This window comes from Leptonotus elevatus, chromosome 2 (assembly GCF_054856555.1).
Source record: "Leptonotus elevatus isolate MCC_2025b chromosome 2, RoL_Lele_1.0, whole genome shotgun sequence".
Taxonomy (NCBI): Eukaryota; Metazoa; Chordata; class Actinopteri; order Syngnathiformes; family Syngnathidae; genus Leptonotus; species Leptonotus elevatus.
Window position 1 is genome coordinate 42393779 of NC_141240.1, and position 21113 is coordinate 42414891.

At 46.1% G+C, this 21113-nt stretch overlaps 1 long non-coding RNA gene across 2 annotated transcripts in view; it reads right to left on the minus strand.

Annotated features, from left to right (window-relative positions):
• The window catches only part of LOC147180102 (uncharacterized), a 128156-nt gene that overhangs the window by 15413 nt on the left and 91630 nt on the right, over nt 1–21113 (minus strand). The window contains exon 5 of one of the 2 annotated variants that reach the window (XR_015094150.1): nt 12001–12229. The exons of the other annotated variant lie outside the window; for it this stretch is intronic. This is a non-coding gene — a long non-coding RNA (uncharacterized LOC147180102). Of the gene's footprint in view, nt 1–12000; nt 12230–21113 lie in introns of those variants that run through there. 2 annotated transcript variants of the gene reach the window in all.

Here is a 21113-nt window from a genome sequence, read left to right on the forward strand (position 1 = left end):
TCGCCACTCATCTCATATCTCCCTTCAATTTCACATATCTTGAATGAGGCGTAGATCGCTTGAAGCAGCCCGCCGTCCGCTTCAAATAAAACGGTATTATTCATCGATGTACAGATGAATAGTGTGTGTATGTTTTTTTTGTTTAATGGCTTTTGAGTGTGTGGACAATGAAGTGGGTTGTCATGACAACACGATTTTCAAACAAATTAGAAATGACTTAATATTGTATTTCCTTTTTTTTATTTTTTATTGTTCATTCGGTAATGTCATCATCATTGCTCTTTTTATATATATATATATATATATATATATATATATATATATATATATATATATATAATTATTTTATTTTTTTTGTATGTGGGTGAGTATGTGTATGTGCGTGCGTGCGTGCGTGCGTGCGTGTATTTGTTAGCTCACCAAAAAACCTATTAGAAAAAATCTCATAGCGTTCACCTAAACCGAACAGCGCCGTCAGGAGACCCGAGGAAGGACCAAAGAAAACCAAGGAAGGTGAAATCCAGCACCGACCAGACACCACCCACCGGGCCACCCACCAGAATTCTTCCCCAACCCCAGAAACATCTAAATTCCAACAAATCCCCCCCCCCCAAAAAAAATCAGGTGGGGTGCCTGGCGGGCCTGCAGTGCCCCGTCCTGCTGCGTTGGGTTGGGGGGCGCGGGCCGTGTTGGGGCGGGGGGCGCTCCTGCTCCTGGGTTTGCTCTCCGGCCGGTGGCCCTGGCGGGGCCCGGGGGTCGTCCTTTGGCGCTGCCGCGGCCTGGCGGGCCCTAAGGTGTTGCGCTTGCTCTGTCCTGGCGGGGGTCGACGGCTCCCCTCTTTGGTGGAGATTTTCATGCATGCCAGATCCACCGCACCGGCATCTATCGAAACTCAGACACAATCTGCTTCTTCCTCAGGTCATTGAATCGGTGGAGGCTGGCTGCTGTCTGTGGATCTCACTCGGCTTCGTCTGTCCTTCCTTCCTTTCCTCAGTCTCTCATTTGGTCTCTTGAGGTCTCCCTGATTTGTTGGAATTTAGATGTTTCTGGGGTTGGTGAAGGACTCTGGTTGGTTGCCCGGTGGGTGGTGTCTGGTCGATGCTGGATTTCACTTTCCTTTGTTTTCTTTGGTCCTTCCTCGGGTCTCCTGACGGCGGTGTTCGGTTTAGGTGAAGGGTATGGGATTTTTTAAAATATTTTTTTGGTGAACTAACGAATACACACACACTCGCACGCGCGCACGCACATACAAAAAACAAACAAACAAAAAAAACAACAAAAAAGAGCAATGATGATGACATTACCGAATGAACAATACTGAGCTCTTAAAAAAAAGAAGAAAAAAAAAGTACTTTCCCGGCTCGCGACCTTTTCACTTGACTGGCACCGTATGCCGCTCGCTCACATACATTTTTAGCGCCAGCGTCACTATTTCATCCACAGGCACTATGCAATGATAAAGATGGTTAAGAATTGTTGTAAAACACAAACAAATCCATCCGCCGGATCTTTTTCTTTGCAACTCTCCCATTTGGTAACGCGGAGACTAATTCAGCAAAGCGACCTCCACATTGTACGGCATGTATTGCTTTGAAGGCCTTTGAAGGCCAAATTGAGCTGCTGTGGCTTCTAATCAGGCGCATTTCCACCTCTGACCTGCTATTATTGACACGATTTGCGTACGTATTATTCATTGCAAGCAGCGTGCACGAGTCAAGAAAAGTTGACAAGATAAAACACACAAATGGCATCGTGCGTCAATCATTCAACAAAAGGCGACCGTCGGTGGACAGTGAGGGACGAGCGCCCGAAGACATCATTAAAGATGAACAAGAGGGACGCACTCTGTGGCGGACGAGTCACTCGGAGATTAATTAACTCCACCCAGTCCAAAACAAAAGGCAGAGGACTTTGTTTTTCGCCTGCATGTTTATTACTCTTGTGTATGTTGATTTTCCTCAAAAACTATTGGATCGATCTCCACAAAACATGGACCAAGTAAGAGACACATTTGTGTGTCTGTTTTTTAAGGTCGATGAGAATTCCGTTGCACGAAGGTTTCCTCTTCACTTTGGGCGGTGCCGCTTTAACATTGGCCCGAATGGCCATGTTCATTTTGGCGCAGGCAAACTTTTGACAACAATATATATCAATATATATATCGGTAGCAGTCATTCTGATTTCACTATGAAAGTCAATAAAAGGAAAACACAAATATTTCCAGGGAAACAAGGTTTGTTGTGAAATAAAGCGTTTTCATTCCAAGCATTTGTCTCATGTACGACATTGTTTCAATCATTTGGAGTTCGCCTTACACAGGAGCCGTTTCAATGCGGTCCAAATTCAAACGTGAACTCATTGATTCATCACAAAAAAGCATCACATTCATCATTCATTTTGAGCAACAAACACAACCGACATGCATTCAAATGAAGCGTTTAATTCATGTCAAACTATTATTAATCAACTGATTAGAAAAGGAGGAGGATGAACGTGTGCAGTGGATGTCGAAAGAATTAACATATAACAGGCGCTCTTCAAATTTGGCGGGCACATTTAAAAAAAATTAAAAGCCTTTTTAATTCATTTTTATTTTTATTTTTTTCCTTTTTTTTAGAGCTCAGTATTGTTCATTCGGAAATGTCATCATCATTGCTCTTTTTTTTTGTGTGTGTGTGTGGGTGTGTGTGGGTGAGTATGTGTATGTGCGTGCGTGCGTGTATTTGTTAGCTCACCAGAAAACCTATTAGAAAAAATCTCATACTGTTCACCTAAACCGAACACCAGGAGACCCGAGGGGACCAAAGAAAACCAAGGAAGGTGAAATCCAGCACCGACCAGACACCCCCCACCAGAACTCTTCCCCAGCCCAAGAAACATCCAGATTGATTAAAAAGCCTTTTTAATTCAGTGATTAATCAAAACTCTAAAATGTGATTACTCTGATACAAATATGTCATTGTTTGACAGTCCGGATACTAATTTAGCAATACTTTAATAGTCAGTGGAACCAAATTCAACGAGTCCGTTCTTGTCAAAAGTACAGCGACACTCGCATCTTTGATCCAATGAGACACCGGATGCATTGTTTGAAGCTGGCCCGAAGGCACCGACCGGTACGGCGCTCCGGTACTTCTAAAAATCTCCCTTGAGTGTCCAGGTACTTCTCGGTGTGCAAAGAACGTACTGCCGGCCTTCCGCTACGCTTGGCAATGCATGTTTTCTGATCCCAAAAAGCTGTACGGTGTAAACGTGATGCTAGCCCCGGGGGGGGGGGGGGGGGGGGGGGCACACCCGGAGGACTGCAGGTTTGGGATGTTTCCCTTCTCCGACACAGCTGATATATGATCAGCTCATCAGCAAGCTTTGCATAAGCCTGATCGCCATCCTGTTGATTGGAATCAGCTGCGTTGGAGCAGGGAAACTCCGGCCCTCGAGGACCGAGTTTGCTAGCCCAATGCTAGCCGAGCCAAACGCGTGTGCGCAACCATAGCTCTTGAGTTGAGTCAAATAAAAACGCTGAACGCTGGCTCAAAGCTTCAAAAAGACCTCACAGATCACAGATGTAAAAAAAAAAAAAAGAACATCTATGCTAATCTTGCTGAAGCGAAGCCGGCGGCGGCCATCTTGCGTTGCCAAGCCTACAGCACATGGACTTTTTCACGTTATTTACTTCCTCTACGGCGAACATACCACAATGTGTGGCGTACGATTGTACCAATAAGTATAAAATAAGTGCGGGAGAAGCTCGAAATGCAGATTTCAGCATAACAGTATAAATATGAATTTTCTCTTTCAAGTTATTTACTCGAGTGCTACTCAAAGATTGGTCCGCATCACGTCATCAGAAATGAAAGCAAAGCAGACAAGAAAGAAAAAAAAATCAATCGCTGTGAAATGTAAATGGAACTTCCGCAAGTCACAATACTGATATAATACTTGTTGCTGGCTGGCTCTCATGACAGGAATCGTGACGTAAAACCCGTACCAGACGTGGGTCTCGGTACTGCCACTTATTTTTTTCCACTTAAAACGCTGCCCGGATTTAAATGTTCATGAAGCTGATAATGAATCCTTTTACGTTTTTCCGTTTTCTGCCGATACTGTCATTCTTTTCAGTCTGCGCTTTTGTGACTTGTTGGGAAAGAAATGCCTCTCTTGCTTATCCAAGCCTCTTTTATTCCCGTCGGCCATGACGGCCTAATATTATAATTATATGCGCCTGTCACACAACTGCTATTCAGTGCGCTAACGCACTGGCAACTGATACTTGAGACACGCACGCACGCACACACACGCACGCACACGCACGCACCTCCGCGCAGGGCGTTCATTGCCTCCTTTGCGCATTCGTAGGCGGCATGAGAGACCCGACGCATTCTTGCTCCAATCAATCACTATTCCTTTCTTTTCCAAAGGACTGAGCGCGTCCTGTTCTCGAGAGTTGCAAGACTGGCCGGAAATGGGCTTCGTTCAACTCAACTTTTGCTTGTGGCGTCCGCTTTCACTTTCATTGTTGTCATGTTTCATGCGCGAGTCTTCTCAGAGTTCCCTCTGGGCGACTTCACAACATCAACAATATCAAAACTGAGTGCTGGACTATAAGCCGCGCTAGCTAAATTTGGGCAATACTCGAGTTTGTTACACAGAGAAGCCGCAACGGGTTCCCGCTACTTTCGTTTCCATAACGAGGGCGCAAATTGTCTCGCTCTCTGCATTTGCGCTCAACTTGGTTTGTTTTGCTCTGCTTGGCACGCTCGCGCTTCCTTTACAGTGCGCCCCCTTGTGATCTGACGGATAAGCCGCGCCTTTGCATTAGCCGCGGAGTCCAATGCAAGTGAAACGAGTCGCGGCTTATAGTCCAAAAATGACTGCAGTCAATGTAACAAATCGTGTGCTAGAAAAAGACTCGGGAATGGTTAATGTTGAATTACAACTTTTTAAAAATGCGTTTCAAATTTGTTGAGAAAAAAGTAGATCTGCTTTCTATTGACAAAATAATAATATCAATATGTAAAGTAAATATGTGATATATCATTATTTTATCAGTATGTATGTTTTTGTTGTTTAAATTCACAGCAAAAGCAAAGTAGCCCTCACATTATGCCAAATGTGCAACTGCACATAAAAATGGGCGAGTACCAATTTTATTTGAAGTATCACAATGGTGGCCCTCTTGTGGCCATTCTAAAATCAGGAACTCGAAATGAGAAAAACAGAAAATTGCTGTTGGTTTGATGCCATTTTCGAGGTACGGTGTGTAAAAATTGAGCACTCGATGTCACCTTATAATAGAATACGGTTGAAGCACGTAAACAACGGTGACGGACGGTCGCAAGCCTACCACCGATATATTTATTTGGCGGGAACGAGTGAACATCCCAGCGTGCGGCTAACAAGAGCGGCGTGGGAACGTCAGTTCGCCGAGCCGTAGACTGGATCAAGCGGGTCACAAGAGCGGCGAGTCGCTCACGTCAAGTCATCTTGATCTATATCGCATTGGAAGAAGCTCGCAAAAGCCTTCAAGAGCAAAGTCGAGGGCGACAAGCGGCGGGGGGTCCGAATCACAGGACTGGACGACGGCCACCTGCAGGCTGCGGAATGTAAGCGCCGGTTGATGTGTTGGGTCCGACGCGGGCTGATGTAAGCAGCGCCGGGGCGAAACGTGTTGCTTTGGGCATCCGTAGAAGGAAGATGGCGACGAAACTTGGCGGCTTCGTGTGAGGTGAGGCTCCAGCCATGTCACATCGTTACCCAATGATATATATATAAAAAAAGTCAATGTGATAGCACATACTTTTTTGCATATTCTTGAAATCAATAGAGTGTTTTTTTAAATGAATGAACTATTAGTTCACCACAAGATGGTGCTCATGAGTGCAACGGAAAATGTGATATTGGGATATATAGTTCTTAACTTTAAGATGAGCTATAATTGTTTTGGGGGAATTTTATGCACTAGTTGAATATTTGTACTGGTATCGAACATCTCTACTTAAAATATTTTAGGGAAAAAAACTTGAAAACTTGAAAAAAACACTGCGCGTGTGTTGCACAAGAACATGGACAATCAAATTAAGTATTTTTAGACTCAAATGTATCAAATGATGTGCCCCCCCCCCCCCCCCCCACCATTCGGTTCAAAGAGGCGCAGTAATTCTCAATATCCACCGACAGTAACAAGAGTGTTTTCTCATTAAGACGAGAAGTTGCATCGATAAACGCCTCGACGACAAAATCCGCGAGTGTTGAAAACTGGAAACGCGTTCAACAAGCGCGAGCGGTTGGACGTGCTGTGAGGATTAGGGTGAAAGGTCGTGTCAGCCGGTGGAGAATCTGGTCAAGGGAAAACATGAACCTCGGTCATCTGGGAGTCAAGCCGCTTCCCCGCGTTGAGGTGGCTGAGGCATCTGGTTCGGATGCCTCTGTAGCGAGGCGGTCCGGGCATATCCAACCGGCGCGAGGTCCCGGGGCCGACCCAGGACGCGCTGGAGAGAATGTCTCCTGGTTGGCCCGGGAACGCCACCCGAAGGAGCTCGGCGAAGTGGCTGGGGAGAGGAAAGTCCGGGCTTCCCTCCTAAAGCTGCTGCACCCACAACCCGATCCTGGATAAGCGTTAGTAAATAAATGGATGGACGGGAAACAAGTCGATAGCATGTTATGATCATCCTCACCGTGTCATTTTCTTCCAACCAATTGCTTGCATTTCTCGCCACAGCAGATTCCACTTCATGTCATTTTGAAGAGGCCCAAATTATTATCCAGTGTTTAGAAAAGATTTCTGAAGAACGTACTGCGTTGGAGCTCCTTCCAAAACGTACTTATTGTCGACTCAGCTCCTCCTGTAGATTTTTTCCTTTGCGATTGTGACTCACGCGAGCTTTTGTGACTGTTTGACACGAGTCATCTTGTCATTGAATAAAGGCAATCTCGATCCAAACAAGACTTTCTTTAAAGAGCAATTAAAGAGGGTGAGAGAGAGAAAAAGAAACACGTGTATTCGACTATTTAAAGTTGGACATCTTCTTTTAATAAAATGAGCGCAGTGGGAACAAAAAAAAAGTTAATTAGTTTTTTTTCCTATTGACAACTTCTGATGAGATTGCAACAATTTGCATAAAAGCGCGGTTGCATCGTGTGATAGGACCACATCAAGGTCAGCGCGTTCCTATTAATCTCATCCTCTTGTAGGGACGCTCACGGTTTACTATTGAAGGCTTGAAATCAACTTGGAGCTTCCTTGCAAATGCAGAAAGAAAGCAAAGATGGCGCCGCGCGCCGCTCGCCGCTCGCCGCCGGCCGCTCGCCGACGCTGAGCCTTTTCTATGTGGTCATTAATTCTGTCAAAGCGGCAGATTTAATGAGTGGATGGCTGAGGAGCTGAGCGGGACGCAAATAATAACATGTGATAATGCCCGGCCACAAAGGAGGGGGAGCAGCCTACCATTCAACAAGATGGGACTCCAGGTAAACATGCACAGTAATTATATGTCAGCGCGCTTTCATCAGAAGGCCACACAGACACACGCGCGCGCACGCACACGCACACTGGAGACACAAACACACACGCTGAACCGGATGTGACGGCACAGTGAAATATTTGAAATGGAAAAAAGTCACGACTGAATGTGGAAGTAACACATACACGTGCACACAAATAATAGCAAAGTAATAATAAGGGAAAGTCAGCTACCGTCATTTTCGGACCATCGGTGACCAGATGTCTCGTTTGACCAGGACAGTCCCGATCTGAGCCCACGGAATTTTTGTACCAATATTACGCAGAACCCGTCCCGGCATGAAACAGAATTGAACTGTTCAATTCCTTCTTATTTCCTTTCACGTTCACATTCGTCTTCTCGTCCACATCTCCTCGCGGGCAGACATGTTTTCATCAAACCGCAACGACAACTACTAAGAATGATGGGAAATGTCGTGCTACTATGTTAATAACCGTTGTTGGCCAAACACGAGCGGAGTTTTCTAGCAGCGTATTTCGTGGCAACGCGGGAACAGAACGAGCTAAATAGCAACGCTTCCGATAGCTGCCATCACCGAACCAAAAAAGGTTGCATAACGGTGAGCGTGTCCACCTGGGGTCCATTTCGCAACGCGTGTTCAACAAACGGCGAGACTCGGAACAGCGAGTTGACATGCACTGAGAGAGGAAACAGTTTTCGGTTCCAGGACAGCTGATTTGAGGAAGTACTGAAGCACTTTCACCGCGACACTAAAAAGTCCACATCCACGGAGCCCCGAGTCGTCGCGTTTCCGTGGCAACGGGGAAGCGCAGAGCGTTTTTTGTTTTAAAGCCCTCTCAACTGAAAATCTCAATGCAATCACATAGCGAATTTGAACATATCTTTATTTAAAAAAAAAAAAAGTGCAACACCGCAGCGGCTCCCTGTTGAGGAAGCGGCGCGGGAGAACGTTGCTGCTCCGGTCAATGCGAACATTTAAATGTTGTCCTTTGGGAAAATTCATTTCATTTTGGTTCAATCCTGCGGGGGAAAAGCGCACTTGACTTAAGATGAAATATAAAAGCATTATTCGAACTGTTACGTAAGTTGCGTATGCAGATGTTGGACTGTGATGTGAACCGGGACCGTTCAAAAAGACAACTGTCCGGAAATTCGAGGCGAACATTGACTTCCCTGTGCAACAATGCGGCCGCTGACGTCATGTGTCGTGCGCCCAAAAACGGAGCCATTCACCAACATTGGGCGGTCCGTTAAAATCCGTCGACTTGACAAGTTGGAGAAGCCCCCGACCTTTATTTGACCTTTCATCAGTCGTAAGAGATGTGCAGAGCTTTAAATATGGGGAGAATTTCAGCAAATTGATTCTCTCAAGGTAGCGTTTGGGGCGACTGAATGGACGGACCGAGAGCTCTTCAGAATGGCGATGAGGAGGATTAGGAGTGGCGATGGAGTGGACAGATGTGCTCTAATGTGTTTTGGCCACATTGCTGCAAGGACAAAATCAGCAGGGCGCGTGCGTGCGCGCGTGCGCGCGTGCGTGCGTGCGCCCATATACACGCACGCACATCCAGCATAGTTATGATCATTGACATGATTGTGTGCGTGGCAAGATAACATTTTTTAAAAGATGAAAGAAATTGCTAATGTTACGCACTTGTTGCATATTCAAACAAATATCCCGATCATGTCCGAGCCCAATTTGAGGCGCGCGCACGCACACACATTGCGTGATCCGGCATCCTCTGCTGCAGATTTCAGCCAATCACACAATTAGGCCGCTGATGATCCATCTGTCGGCATGATTGGCTTCTGGCTTTGACAGGTTGCGTGCGTGTGCGCATGTTTCAACATGAAAAAAGGTCAGACGAGACCCCCCAGCACAGCTCGCCAGCAACAATTTCCTTTTGTTAGCCACAAGCAGCAGCACTTTGAGCGCCACAGAGTCGCGCGAACAACTTAATGGCACTTGATGCCGTTTGCCAACTTGGAGAAATGATTCGAGTCAATGAGATAAGCCCCTCCCACGCCTGAGCATGATTTGGACGGTAATAGCCTTGTTATGGCTTGCGAGCGAGCTGTGTAGGAAAAGACAGATGCAGAAAAATGGCGAAAATGCGGAGGATCCAGATCGGCGCCATTTTGGAGAGGCACAAACTTGCCACACCAACACACACACCCGACTCTATTTGCTGTCTATTAACGGCGTGTGTTGGCGCAAGATAGGAGCCTCGATAGCATCTTCTGCGATGCTATCTGTTATCGAAGTACACGCGTCCTTCAGGCGTCCATCATGATATCGCTCCTCTCATCTCTCCTCTGCTGCTCTTGCCTTCCTCCTGCCACCTCAACTTGTCTCCTGCCGTCCAACCTTGTTTACTGCCACCTTTACTTGTCTCCTTGTCTTCTCCCTCACCTTTCTCCCTTGCCGACGCGCCTTCCGTTGTCTTCCGCCTTTGGGCGCAGCGCACGATTGGCCGGGTTTGGGACGGGCCCCTATTTTCCCTCATTTTGGGGGATCGGTCGATGGGCTCGACGGGCGATCCCATAAAATGAAAAACAATCTCATTTGCATCATGTGCAGTTCAAACAACTCGTTTGTATTCTTTCACATGCATTGTTTTACAATAAAACAAGATTGGAACATTGAAGTTGAATATTGTTGGTTATGAACAAAATTTGAGATGGCCAAGGCCGTCTCCACAGCAACGAGACGATATGTTTGGGGTACCAGTTGGGGACAAGGACAAGCATCCACATTCCCAATAACCCTCGTGCACGCCACCCTGTTATCACGGCTTTCGTTGGATCCCGTATTCCTCCCCAGTGTTGTGGAGCGCTCGCTTGGACTGAGCTGTTAATTCAGCCCGGTTGCATCACATCCCCCCTCAAAATCCGTCCTTCACGTTTCCTACATGTACAAGTCTTGAGATCCGTAGTAGCTTTTTTAATAAGACTGTTTTTTTTTCTGCCCTCACACTATGCTCCCCTTTAACTCATTTGCTCCCCAAAATGTATAAACATTTTCTATTTTAAATAATGCCATGGTCCCAAAAACGTGTTTATACGTTTTTTATATGCTAGAGCATACAGGCTTTGATGCAGCCTCTGAACTGAAGAGATCGCTTAAAGCAATGGCAGTTATCTACCAGCTCAGTGGAGTGTCCGCCCGCCCTGAGACTGGGAGGTTGTGGGTTCAATCCCTGGCCGGGTCATACCAAAGACGAGACCCATTTGACTCCTTGCTTGACACTCAGCATTAAGGGTTGAAATTGGGTTGTTAGATCACCAAACCATTCTCGAGCACAATCTCTGCTGCTGCTGCTCACCGCTCCCTCAGGCGATGGCTCAAATCCGAAGAACCAATTTTGCCCCACTTTGGTGGGTGTGACAATCAGTGGCATTTTAACCTTTATTTAAAAAACGGCCAGTAGGTGGCAGCAGAGCAAAAGAGTTCAATCGGGTCCATGTTAAAACTAAGTTTTTCCCCCCAGTGTTTTAAACAGATTTGTGAAAAATGATATAACTTAGCTATATTCTAATGCTAATTGATGCAAAACGGAAACAGAAATATACTTTTTCTTCTAATCTTTCTTTGGGTAGGTTCTATGTTTTTATAGCAATAGAACACAATATTCTGTGGGCCCTGCGAAATCAGTCCAAATCCAGTCAAACGGCCGGGAGCGAAGGGGGTTGCTTCAGTCAAAATGGCTGCCAGTGAATGAATTAAGGAGCTTGGCTTGAACAGTGAGCGCCGACAGGTCCTTCCCGTCCTGTCTCCTTCTGTTTTCCTACTTTCTTGGACGGCTTGTGCCTGTCAATTAGGTTTCCAGCTAGTTTGTGCAAGTGCATGACAATCCAGATCCAGATCCAGATCCAGATCACATCTTTCCGGTCTCCGCATCTTGCAGGATGGCCTCCTACCGCCTCGCCGACCATGAATGAAATCGATTTGAGGGTTTACGTCGAGTGCCGTGTGACTTTCAAATGGTCTTGTTTTTGCTGCTTTTAGCAGAACGTATTCAATGCCAAAGCCAGAACCTCACACAATCGGACTGATATTCCGCACAATGCTAAAGCCGCGGGAGGTCAAAGGTCAGATCGTTGGGTACGTCGTCAGCTATGTGCAACTTTCAAATGGCCTCCTTCAAACTTTCAGAGATTTCTGTTCATTGCTCGCAAAGCAAGGACCGCGTTACATTTGAATGACGGAAAGATTCCAATTTATTTGCCTTTCAGTGTCGCGCTCTTCAGATAACATGACTGCGAGGACGCGCGCGGCCAACACAAACACACACCACATCCTTGTCCTTTTAACCAGTGCTCAAGACACGCACGCACGCACGCGACACACTGAATTCAATTTCTAATCAATTCCTGTATTTTTCTTCAAGTGGTCTCTTCAGGTAAACGGCTGCACCGGCTGAATTGGCTGATGGCGTCCATCAAGGATGTCTGCTAAGTACAGTGCAGCGCTGAGAGGAAGGAAGACGGGAGGGGGCCGGCTTGGATGACTCCTCTCTCAAGCGCTTGTCTTCATCGCTTTCTTCATCGCACACGCACACACACGCCGACCTGGAGCTCTTCCGGGAAGCAATCAAGCTCTTGTGAAAAGGTTGGAGCGGTTCATACCCGAGTGCTTCTTTGAATCACGAGGTCATGTCTTAGCCGCCTCCCCCTCCCGGCCTTAATCATCCTCCATTACGACATTTAGTGTATTTGTGTGCGCTCCGATGTGTTTGCACGCCAGCCTGCAAACAAACAGTCACACTTTGCACATCCTTCGCCAGGAAGTGTGTATGAAGAGCATCCTTCGCCAAGTACAAGGGCCACAAAGGTGATGGAGGAGATGAGGGAAATAAGAGGGTGAGGTGAGGGAGGGAGGGAGCGAGGGAACGGCTTGATGGGAAGGAAGGGCAGCGGGCCGGCGGGGTGAGAGGGGGCGTGAAGGAGGGATGAGAGGGAAAGGAGAGCTCTTGAGAAGGAAGAGCTCGTTAATTACGCAACTTCCTTGCCCCGTCCGTCTCTTTGCAATTTCAATCGGAATCTGCGAAAGACTTGATATTTATGATTGGACCCATTTGGTAATTGCTGTTTCCGACGAGTTCAAGCAAATTCAGCAAATCGACGACTCAACGCGCCACCCGTCGCGAGCGCGGACGACCACGCTGAGGAAAACCAAATCCAACTTTGTGCGGCGGATCAAATGAAGCCGATGGCAACTTCATTTATTTGGACATGTAATGTAATTAATTGTCTTTTCTTACTGATTATTTCTCTCTCAGGAGGTACGAGCGCCACCATTTCATTGCATCGGCACCAAATAATGACAATAAAGGCCTTATGTTCTATGAATTCTATATTTGGATTTCAATATATTCATTTATTTGTGCTTCTGAGGCAATAACGGACCACGTGGCCACACCCCCTTAAATAAAGACGACGTCGCAAACTGATCATCTGAATCAGCTTTGTGCTGCCGGACTCACATTCAAACTCTCGCGTGGTCTTGAAGTCTCTCAATAGGCCACGCCCCTTAAAGGTCAACATCACTCAACACTGATTGTGTTGCAGCACGCACGTTTATTACAGTAAATGTGAGTGTGGTGACGTAACCTTGCCCAATCTGAGGCTAAGAAAAACTAAATGAAGCCAAAACGGCTCATCAAGAGAGATTCGGCGAGATGGCTGAAAATATGTCACGATTGAAGTCAATCATGATAATAATAATAATGTATCCGATGTATATAGCGCTTCCCATTGGATGCATTATTGATGCGCTCACACATTCGCACGACGACTTGAGCAGAGCCGTCCGGGGGCAGGCTGACGGAAGGAAGCGTGGCTGCCAGTGCGCCCCTACGGCCCCTCCCGCCACCACCAAACATTGGCACGGCGCGAGTAGCAACGCGTTGGTGTGTCGAGTGCCTTGCCCAAGGACACGACGACGCGCGACTTGGGGGCCGAACAGCCGACCTTCTGGTTAACTCGACCGCCATCGATTTGTTTCACTATTGAAAATACAGACTGGAAAAAAAAGGTTGAATTTGAACATTAACTCTTTGACCGCCATAAACGTTATAAAACGTTTAGTAAAAACCTACGGAGGGGCGCCGAGGACGTTAAAAGACGTTCTGAAAAGCTCTGAAAAGCTGTGCTGAAAGTATCAAGCAGATCTAGTTAGTAAAATGACTCGTTTTGGCCCCTAGATGGCAGCGATGACTCTCTTTGCACAAGGTTGAATGGGCCGCCCACCGTGGGCGTCAGTAGAAGACGTGAGGCGGAGCTAGAGTGTTGAGGAGACATGGCTGATGATGCAACAATGGCTGATCAAGCAACCGGTTCCAAGCAGCTCACGCTTGAGCATTTTTTTCAAAGACGGAAAGCATCGATCAATACTAAAAAGCGCATTGATGTCGACGATGATGATGACTCCGAGCTTGACGCCAAAGTTGGAAGCCTTGACGCGACCGTTATGATCACGTAGTATGCCTCAAAACGCCGGAAAACGCGCAGCACAACCGACCGGGTATTCGATTGGGCGATGGAGAGTTGTCGAAAAGCATCGAGCAATGCACATTGATGATGATGATGATGATGGTGAATCCCGAGGTTGACGCCACAGTTGGACGCGGCCTTTATTCTCACGTCATAAAGCCTACCGGCTAGCGCTGCTAACGCCGTAGCTGCACAAGCGGACATTTTGTCAGACAATGAAGTCCCCGAGTCCAATGCATATTCATCGGAGGAGCGGGTACAGTCTGATCACGGAGAAGACACTGGTTCTGGACTACGATGCCACCATGAATGGAGTGGATAAGATGGATCAGAACATCTCTTACAACCCGTTATAGCAACTGAAGGACATGAGGAAGCCAGACGTAACGCCACCGTAACGTAACCGTAGCATGATCCTGATATTAGACTTGATGGCAACACACACTGCAGTATATACTTGCTATTCCCCGGAAAAAACGGCCTGCAAGAAAGTGTAGCTTCTGCGTGCGAAGGGGCAATCGCAGTGAAACTAATCTGTTGTGCAAATCCTCTTGCGTCTCCTTGCACGCAGGGGAGTGTTTCACAAAAAGAAAAACTGTCGTTGAAACATCCACATAATTGTAAATAGCACCACAGTTGCACACATTTGTAAATAGTTTGCCAAATTGTTGTCAAATTGTTACACTGTTGAATGTAAATAAACGTATTTTGCTATCAAAAAACACTTATTCATTCTTGTTGCTAGTGTTTTATAGAAGTAAAGCACTATTTAGGTGTTTGTGGCATCATTCATGGACAAAAAGAAGTGTAAAATTCACTAGAATGCATGAAATAATATCGTTTCACTAAAAGCTTGATTTCTCCGTATTTTGGTCCAAAACAAGCGCATTTGGCTGAAACTAACCATTTTCTATTGTTGATTACTAAAGAACGGAATAAGGTAGAAACAAACTTTTTTTTTCTAATGAAAGATGAAAGTTCAATCTTTCATTTGGTAGTATGAGTGTTTCCATAGTCCAAACAGACCATTTTCTGTGGACCTTGAAAGATCAGTCAAAATGCTTAAATCGGCTGGCACTGACGGCATCCCTTGTCTGAAAACGTCTGGCAGTCAAAGAGTTAATATATGTAACCTTTCATAATAGGTCAACATAAGTATGGAAAAGTCAAATAAAGTGGTCAACAGAGGCGTAAGGTTCAATAAACGCCTTTTTAAACAATGATGTGCTGGACGACACGGCGGAAAAAGGATTCACAATATAAGAATTTCATATCAGTCAATATTGATCATTATAATAAAAAATAAAAAGAAGAAATGATCATCCACGTGTCAAGCAAGCTAACACGGACAAAGAAAGTCAAATTTGAGCAGGAGACGTCAGACATCTGCATTTCTTTATATAAACACATTACATACGAGTAAAATGAAGTTTGTCACCGAACAAATCCATTTGGTAAGTCAAGGTGTGACTGTGTTCTAAAAAAATCAGAGCGTCAGTTGTTGTCCGGTGTCGGCGTGTTCCATCACGGAACTGCTGGCGGGGCCCTTCAAGGCCGCAGCATCGCCGATGATGTATCGGCAAGGCGGGGGGGGGGGGGGGGCCATGCCCTTGTCCGAGCGAGCATGACAACTTCACAAGGTGATTGATGGAAGGACGGACGAGTAAGAAAGGAGAGGAAGGCGTGATGGATCGATGCGGCGTTGAAAGCATGAGAAGGTACGACTGATGGGAAGAGAGGTGAGATCAGAGGGAGGCGGCCAGTGTCGGACAACGCCGTGGCACGCGCGGACCTCCCGAAAGCGGATCTTGCCGATCCACCGTATGCTCGAAGGAGACTCTGTGTGTTTAATCGGCGACAGGCGCGGAACTCTCAGATGAGAAATGAAAGTTTGACTCACAGCAGGAGTGACAAAACAATCTCTCATCCATCACTCAGCGCCTCTTTTCATCTCCTCCACTCTGCGGGATGTGATTCTTTGTCAAGAGGATACAAAAATTGCAGGAAGACCATCTTGCATTAGCGCGTGTAAAAAAGTAAAAAAAAAATACAAATAAAATATGGCAAAAATGAGGACAACTACATTATATCAAAAGGCAAATATATAGTTCATCAAAAAATAAACAAAATGCTCACAAGACAAAAACACGCTAGCTTTCCCCTTTTTGCGAGACCTTGTTTACAAAAGAACTAAATTAGCAAGCAAAACGACACGATGATATCAAAGAGTAGAGACCCGTGCTTAGGTTGCTTTGTCACAAAAGTAAAGACTCAATTGGAGCACATCATATTTGTGTTTGTTAGTCACACTACGCGTTCGAACCGAACAAAATGAACCGCCGGACAAAAATGAACCGTCATACAAACCGGTTCAGGTGAAATACTGGATTCTGCAAGCGCTAGCTAACGAAAATCAGCGAAATCAGCTGCTTGCAAATTCTATATTCTAATTCTGTCTATAGAATATATTGATGGCCGTCTATAAATAAATAAGCATCCCTCATTTGACGGCTTAAGGTTAATAACCTCCTCATTGTGAAAACGAACAATTAACGTCGCCAACAACGAGCCAAACTCTTCTTCTTCCTTCCTTCGAATTGCTTCCACTTCAGGGTTACAATCGGACACAATCGTGATTTCACAGACGGTCGCATCTTATAAAACTCCACATAAGACAATTGACGCTTCGATACAACGCAATATTAGTTTATTGCCAACCATTGCATTGGCTCGGAACGTTTTGAATTACACGCTAGCGTGTCAATGAATCGAAATGGTCTGGATTTGATTGGCTGACGGAAACGGAGGATTGGCCAGCGCAACCAAGGACGACGGGAAAAATGAGCGAACGACCTTGTGTTTGGCGGCGGGAGCATAAGTTGAAAAGCAAATAAAACATCGACGACGTCGATGATGTTGACTCAACTCGCATCTCCTCGCAGTCGAGTGCAGAAAGTCGGTCATGCAATCAGCCGTTGAAGTGGATTCACTTCGTCGTCTTCACTTGATCCTCTGTCAAGTCCTCCCTGGTGGCCATCGGTAAATAATCGTCCGTCCCGTCCTGAGAGAAGCTTTCCTCTCCTTCCTTCCATCCTTCGGGTCATTATCTTTACAAACTCTTCTTGTCCCATTCCCGGTGGACTTCTGGACTTCCATTGTGCCGTGATCTTTTTTTTTTTTTTGTAGCATGAAGAGTCGCCTTTTTAAGAAGAACGGCAATCAAACAATGTTCTGTCTCGGTCCAGCATCCTGCCGCTCTCTTTTCTTCTTAGCGGAGGATCCGCTCATTGACTCGGTCCTCGCATCCTCCGGGACGTGCGCTTGATTTGCCTTTTGTCACATCTTTCGAGCACATCAGTGCACAGACCTGAGCGGCTTTTTTTTTTCCTGAATGTGTTCACGTTGATAAGCCTTTTAGATTTGGAGACTTTCTGAATGTAAACATGTTGAATATGTGTGATGTTGCCATCAAGGCCATTTGCAGGTTTTGCAGGAGAGGCCGATCAAGGAACTTGTCAAAGGCGCACGCCAGGTCGAGCCGCGTCGCTACAGCTGGAGGTCAGACCGCCGAGGTCGGACCGCCGAGGTCAGACCGCCGAGGCCGCCGCCTCCGGCCGCCGCCCACCCACCACCCGACCACCTTTAGCCCCTCCCACGGGTTGCGAGACCATGGAAAAGGTGTTGTTACGAAATACCAATATGTGAAAAGAAACTGGGGAGAACCCGAATATGAACGCGTGCTCGCAAATAGCGACAGCATCTCGAAACGCAAAGTTGGAGGTCGAGGCATTGCAAAGGCAAACGGTCGTCAGATTGAATTTCCGTTTCCACTGCAGATACGCTGCAAAGACCTTGTGACAAGAAAAGAAGAAGAATGCGCATTTGCCTGAAGGACAGCGGCCATTGCGGTTCCCCAAATGTCAACGTTGTTTGTGGGAATGAAATTGGGAAAATCTTGAAGTGCTCGTCCAACCGGCTTTCTGCATTCACAGCACAACATTTGCTCAACCGCATCGCCATCTTGCTTTTTGCAGTTGTAAACATTTAACAATGAAGCGCCTTCAGGAGTCCGAGCCTAAAATTGAAGCGCGTCAACAGTCGTTGATTTGTCTACAAATAAAAAAGAGCCACAATGTAGCGTATATTGAACGCACACATTTGCTTTGCCTAAAATCAAATGACTAAAATGTGGACAGATATTAGATGATTTCAAACAGCGCAAATCATGTACAAGTCGAAACACAACAAATAACCGCAAAACATCCAGAATTGATTTCTGAATCGGGATGGAAATGATGAGGGTCAATAAAAAAAAAAAGTTACTTCAAAGTGCTAAATACTGAGAAAGGTTTTTGTCGTGGAACCTTCAAATCGTTTCCAAACATCAATCGTGTTCAACGAAAGTATCCAAATATGTCGCTTATGGAATATGCAGGCGGAGTGCGTCCATTGTGAATACGTGTGGGGGGTGCGCGCAAATGTGTATAATATGTTATATAAGTTGATATGTGAGGTGTAGCATTACGTCCGTTTATTATGGTATGCAATTTTATTATATTGAGAACGTGATGCGAGGCGTCAAGATTGAACTTCTTTCGGACTCGCAGTTTGTTAGTACCTGGAATATGATATGGATTTTGGTTTTGTTTATGTTATTGAATCTGAATTGAGATCTCGGCTTGTCACTTTGTCTTTGCGTCATCGTTTGCACATTTGTCGATCCCGCAGCACCGCGTTACGCTACGCGGTGACTTTCGTGCCGCGCCTTTCTTCGTCGTAGTCACTTGTTAATTGAGAGGAATTGTGTTTTTTCTTGGCCAATAAAAATGATTGCGATCGTGAAGAAGGTCGTCGTCGACCAACTGGCCCAGTCCAACTTCGGAACGATACGTGCATTGATTAAGGGCTGATTAGCATAGAATAAGCCCCTCCCCTCTTATGGAGCAGAAAGAAAAGAAGGAAAGAAAGAGAGAGCAGACAGAGCATCTCCAAATTGGAGCAAACGAATCCCGCCGGGTCTCCCACAACGTTTCCGTCCAATCGGACTTGAAACAATAAGAAAGGCAACTGTCACTTGGAAGGTACAATTCCCCTGATCTCTGTTCCTGCCGAGAACCGCATTGTTCCAGCAAGTATAAATAGAAATGAAGAAAAAGTAAGTTGGAGAACTTTATTCCCTTTAAAGCCCATCCACTTTTTAAAAGCATCTTGGTCCATGGAGTCCAAAAGCAGGAGCCGGGGAATAAACTTCCACTAATGCCGGTCCATGTTTTCCTTCAATCGGTCCTTCAGCGGCAGTAGAAAGGAGGCTGTCTTGGCTGCCATGACGCCGTATAGACAAACAGTATGGCACTAGAAAGAGACGTGTCACAAACCATATGCTTGCCTCAACACAATGGCTGCCGCGTCGGCGAGCCTATCCTCAAGACGACGGGAACGCACACGCACGCGCGCGTCGCACACAACGTCCGCAACAAGAAAAACGCGATACGTCTGTCGTCAATGCGCATATTTGTCCCGCCAATGTCACACTTTCTACTTTGCGTTGGTTTCCTGGCTTGACTCGCCTCTTTCTTCACCTGCTCGTCTCTCGGCGGCGCTCGCCACCCGGCCCAGCCCCCCCCCCCCCCGCCGCCCCCCCTCTCTTCTTCTGTTTCTGTGCCATGCACTGAAAACAGGACGCGTGTGACGGACCAGGAGGCTCCTCGCCGTCCCTGGGCGGCACCGGTGTGCACGCGCGTGTGCGTGCGTGCGTGTGTGTCAGCAGAACAGATGGACGCCGTTGTCAGCTTTATACTTCCTGTCGTCCCCTTGCCGTCCTTTTGGTGACCTGGAAGTATTTCTCAACACCACGCTGGACGTCTGGAAAGTCTCACGTGGAGCAGACACGCGCACGCGCACGCGCACGCGCGCACCCGAAACAACAACAGCCTCTTTCTGTATGTTTCATGTGGCCTGGCTTTAACCTCCGAAAGCTGATGTCAAACCGCCGTCCCACTCGCACCAGGTGCACGCGTCCGCAACTTGACCATTCAAGTCTGGCTTGCCGCTTCTCAAGCGAGCAAACAAGTGAATAACAATAAATGAGTAATAAGTGGTAGGAATAAAAACAAAAAGGTGACATGAGCGCAAGGGAGAGCTGGCGTGCGCTATTTCGCACCCGAGGCCTTGTTGCGCGTCCGGGCCTCGGGCTTGCCTGAAGGCACGGTCCGTCTCAAGGACCCCTCGGCTGGTGCAGCGGCTGAATAAAAGATGCAAGGGGGACGAAGTGGCGTCAAAGGTCAGCCGTGCTGAAAACAAACACACGCTACCTGAGATCACATAAAACATGGACAACTTAAAAAAAAAAAAAACATGGACAACTTAAAGGACATGGCGTCTTATTTGATGCGATCGTTACATCTCATTGTTGCAAGGCGCGCCTAATTGGACGGGATCGTATCAATGCGGCTGAATAGATCATTTGCATCCCTTTAATAAAAGCAACAACAACATGATTTCAAATGGACAGAAATGATCATTCAGTTACCGAACATGGAACATGTCAGAAAATGGTTAAAAATGCCGATCATTGTTTTCAAAAGTAAAAGCAAATTTCGATTCCACACAAAGATAATCCGTCTGCTCTCGTGGCGGACTGCAGAAATTGGATCATATTTACCGTTGAGAAGCGGAAATTGATAAGTATCGGACAATCATAAATTCAAAATGTTTCCTAAACGATTCATCAATTGTCAAAAGCAATTCATTTGTCGTGCTGTCGAAGTTAAAGTGTGAAGTAATTAATCACCAAAAAATGATCGCATTCATTATAAATTAACGCAGATATTAATTTTGATCATAGATGTTCCTTTAGCGTGACAGCGGACGGTTACGTTAAAAGCAGCACAGGTTGTGCTTGAGCAATAAACATAACGACGTGCATTTAATAAATGTTTGCGTTTGACATTCAGAAAATCTGTTTGCGTCAAACTGTTGGGATCATTTTTTTCTCATTTGAAAATATGGAAGTCATTAATCGATTAGAAAAAGAGGATGAGCGCGTGCAGTGGATGTCATTTTTTGAAGATGTTTTCATAACATTCAATGTCGAAAAAACACATAACAGGTGCCGGTCAAATTTGGCGGGAATTTTTT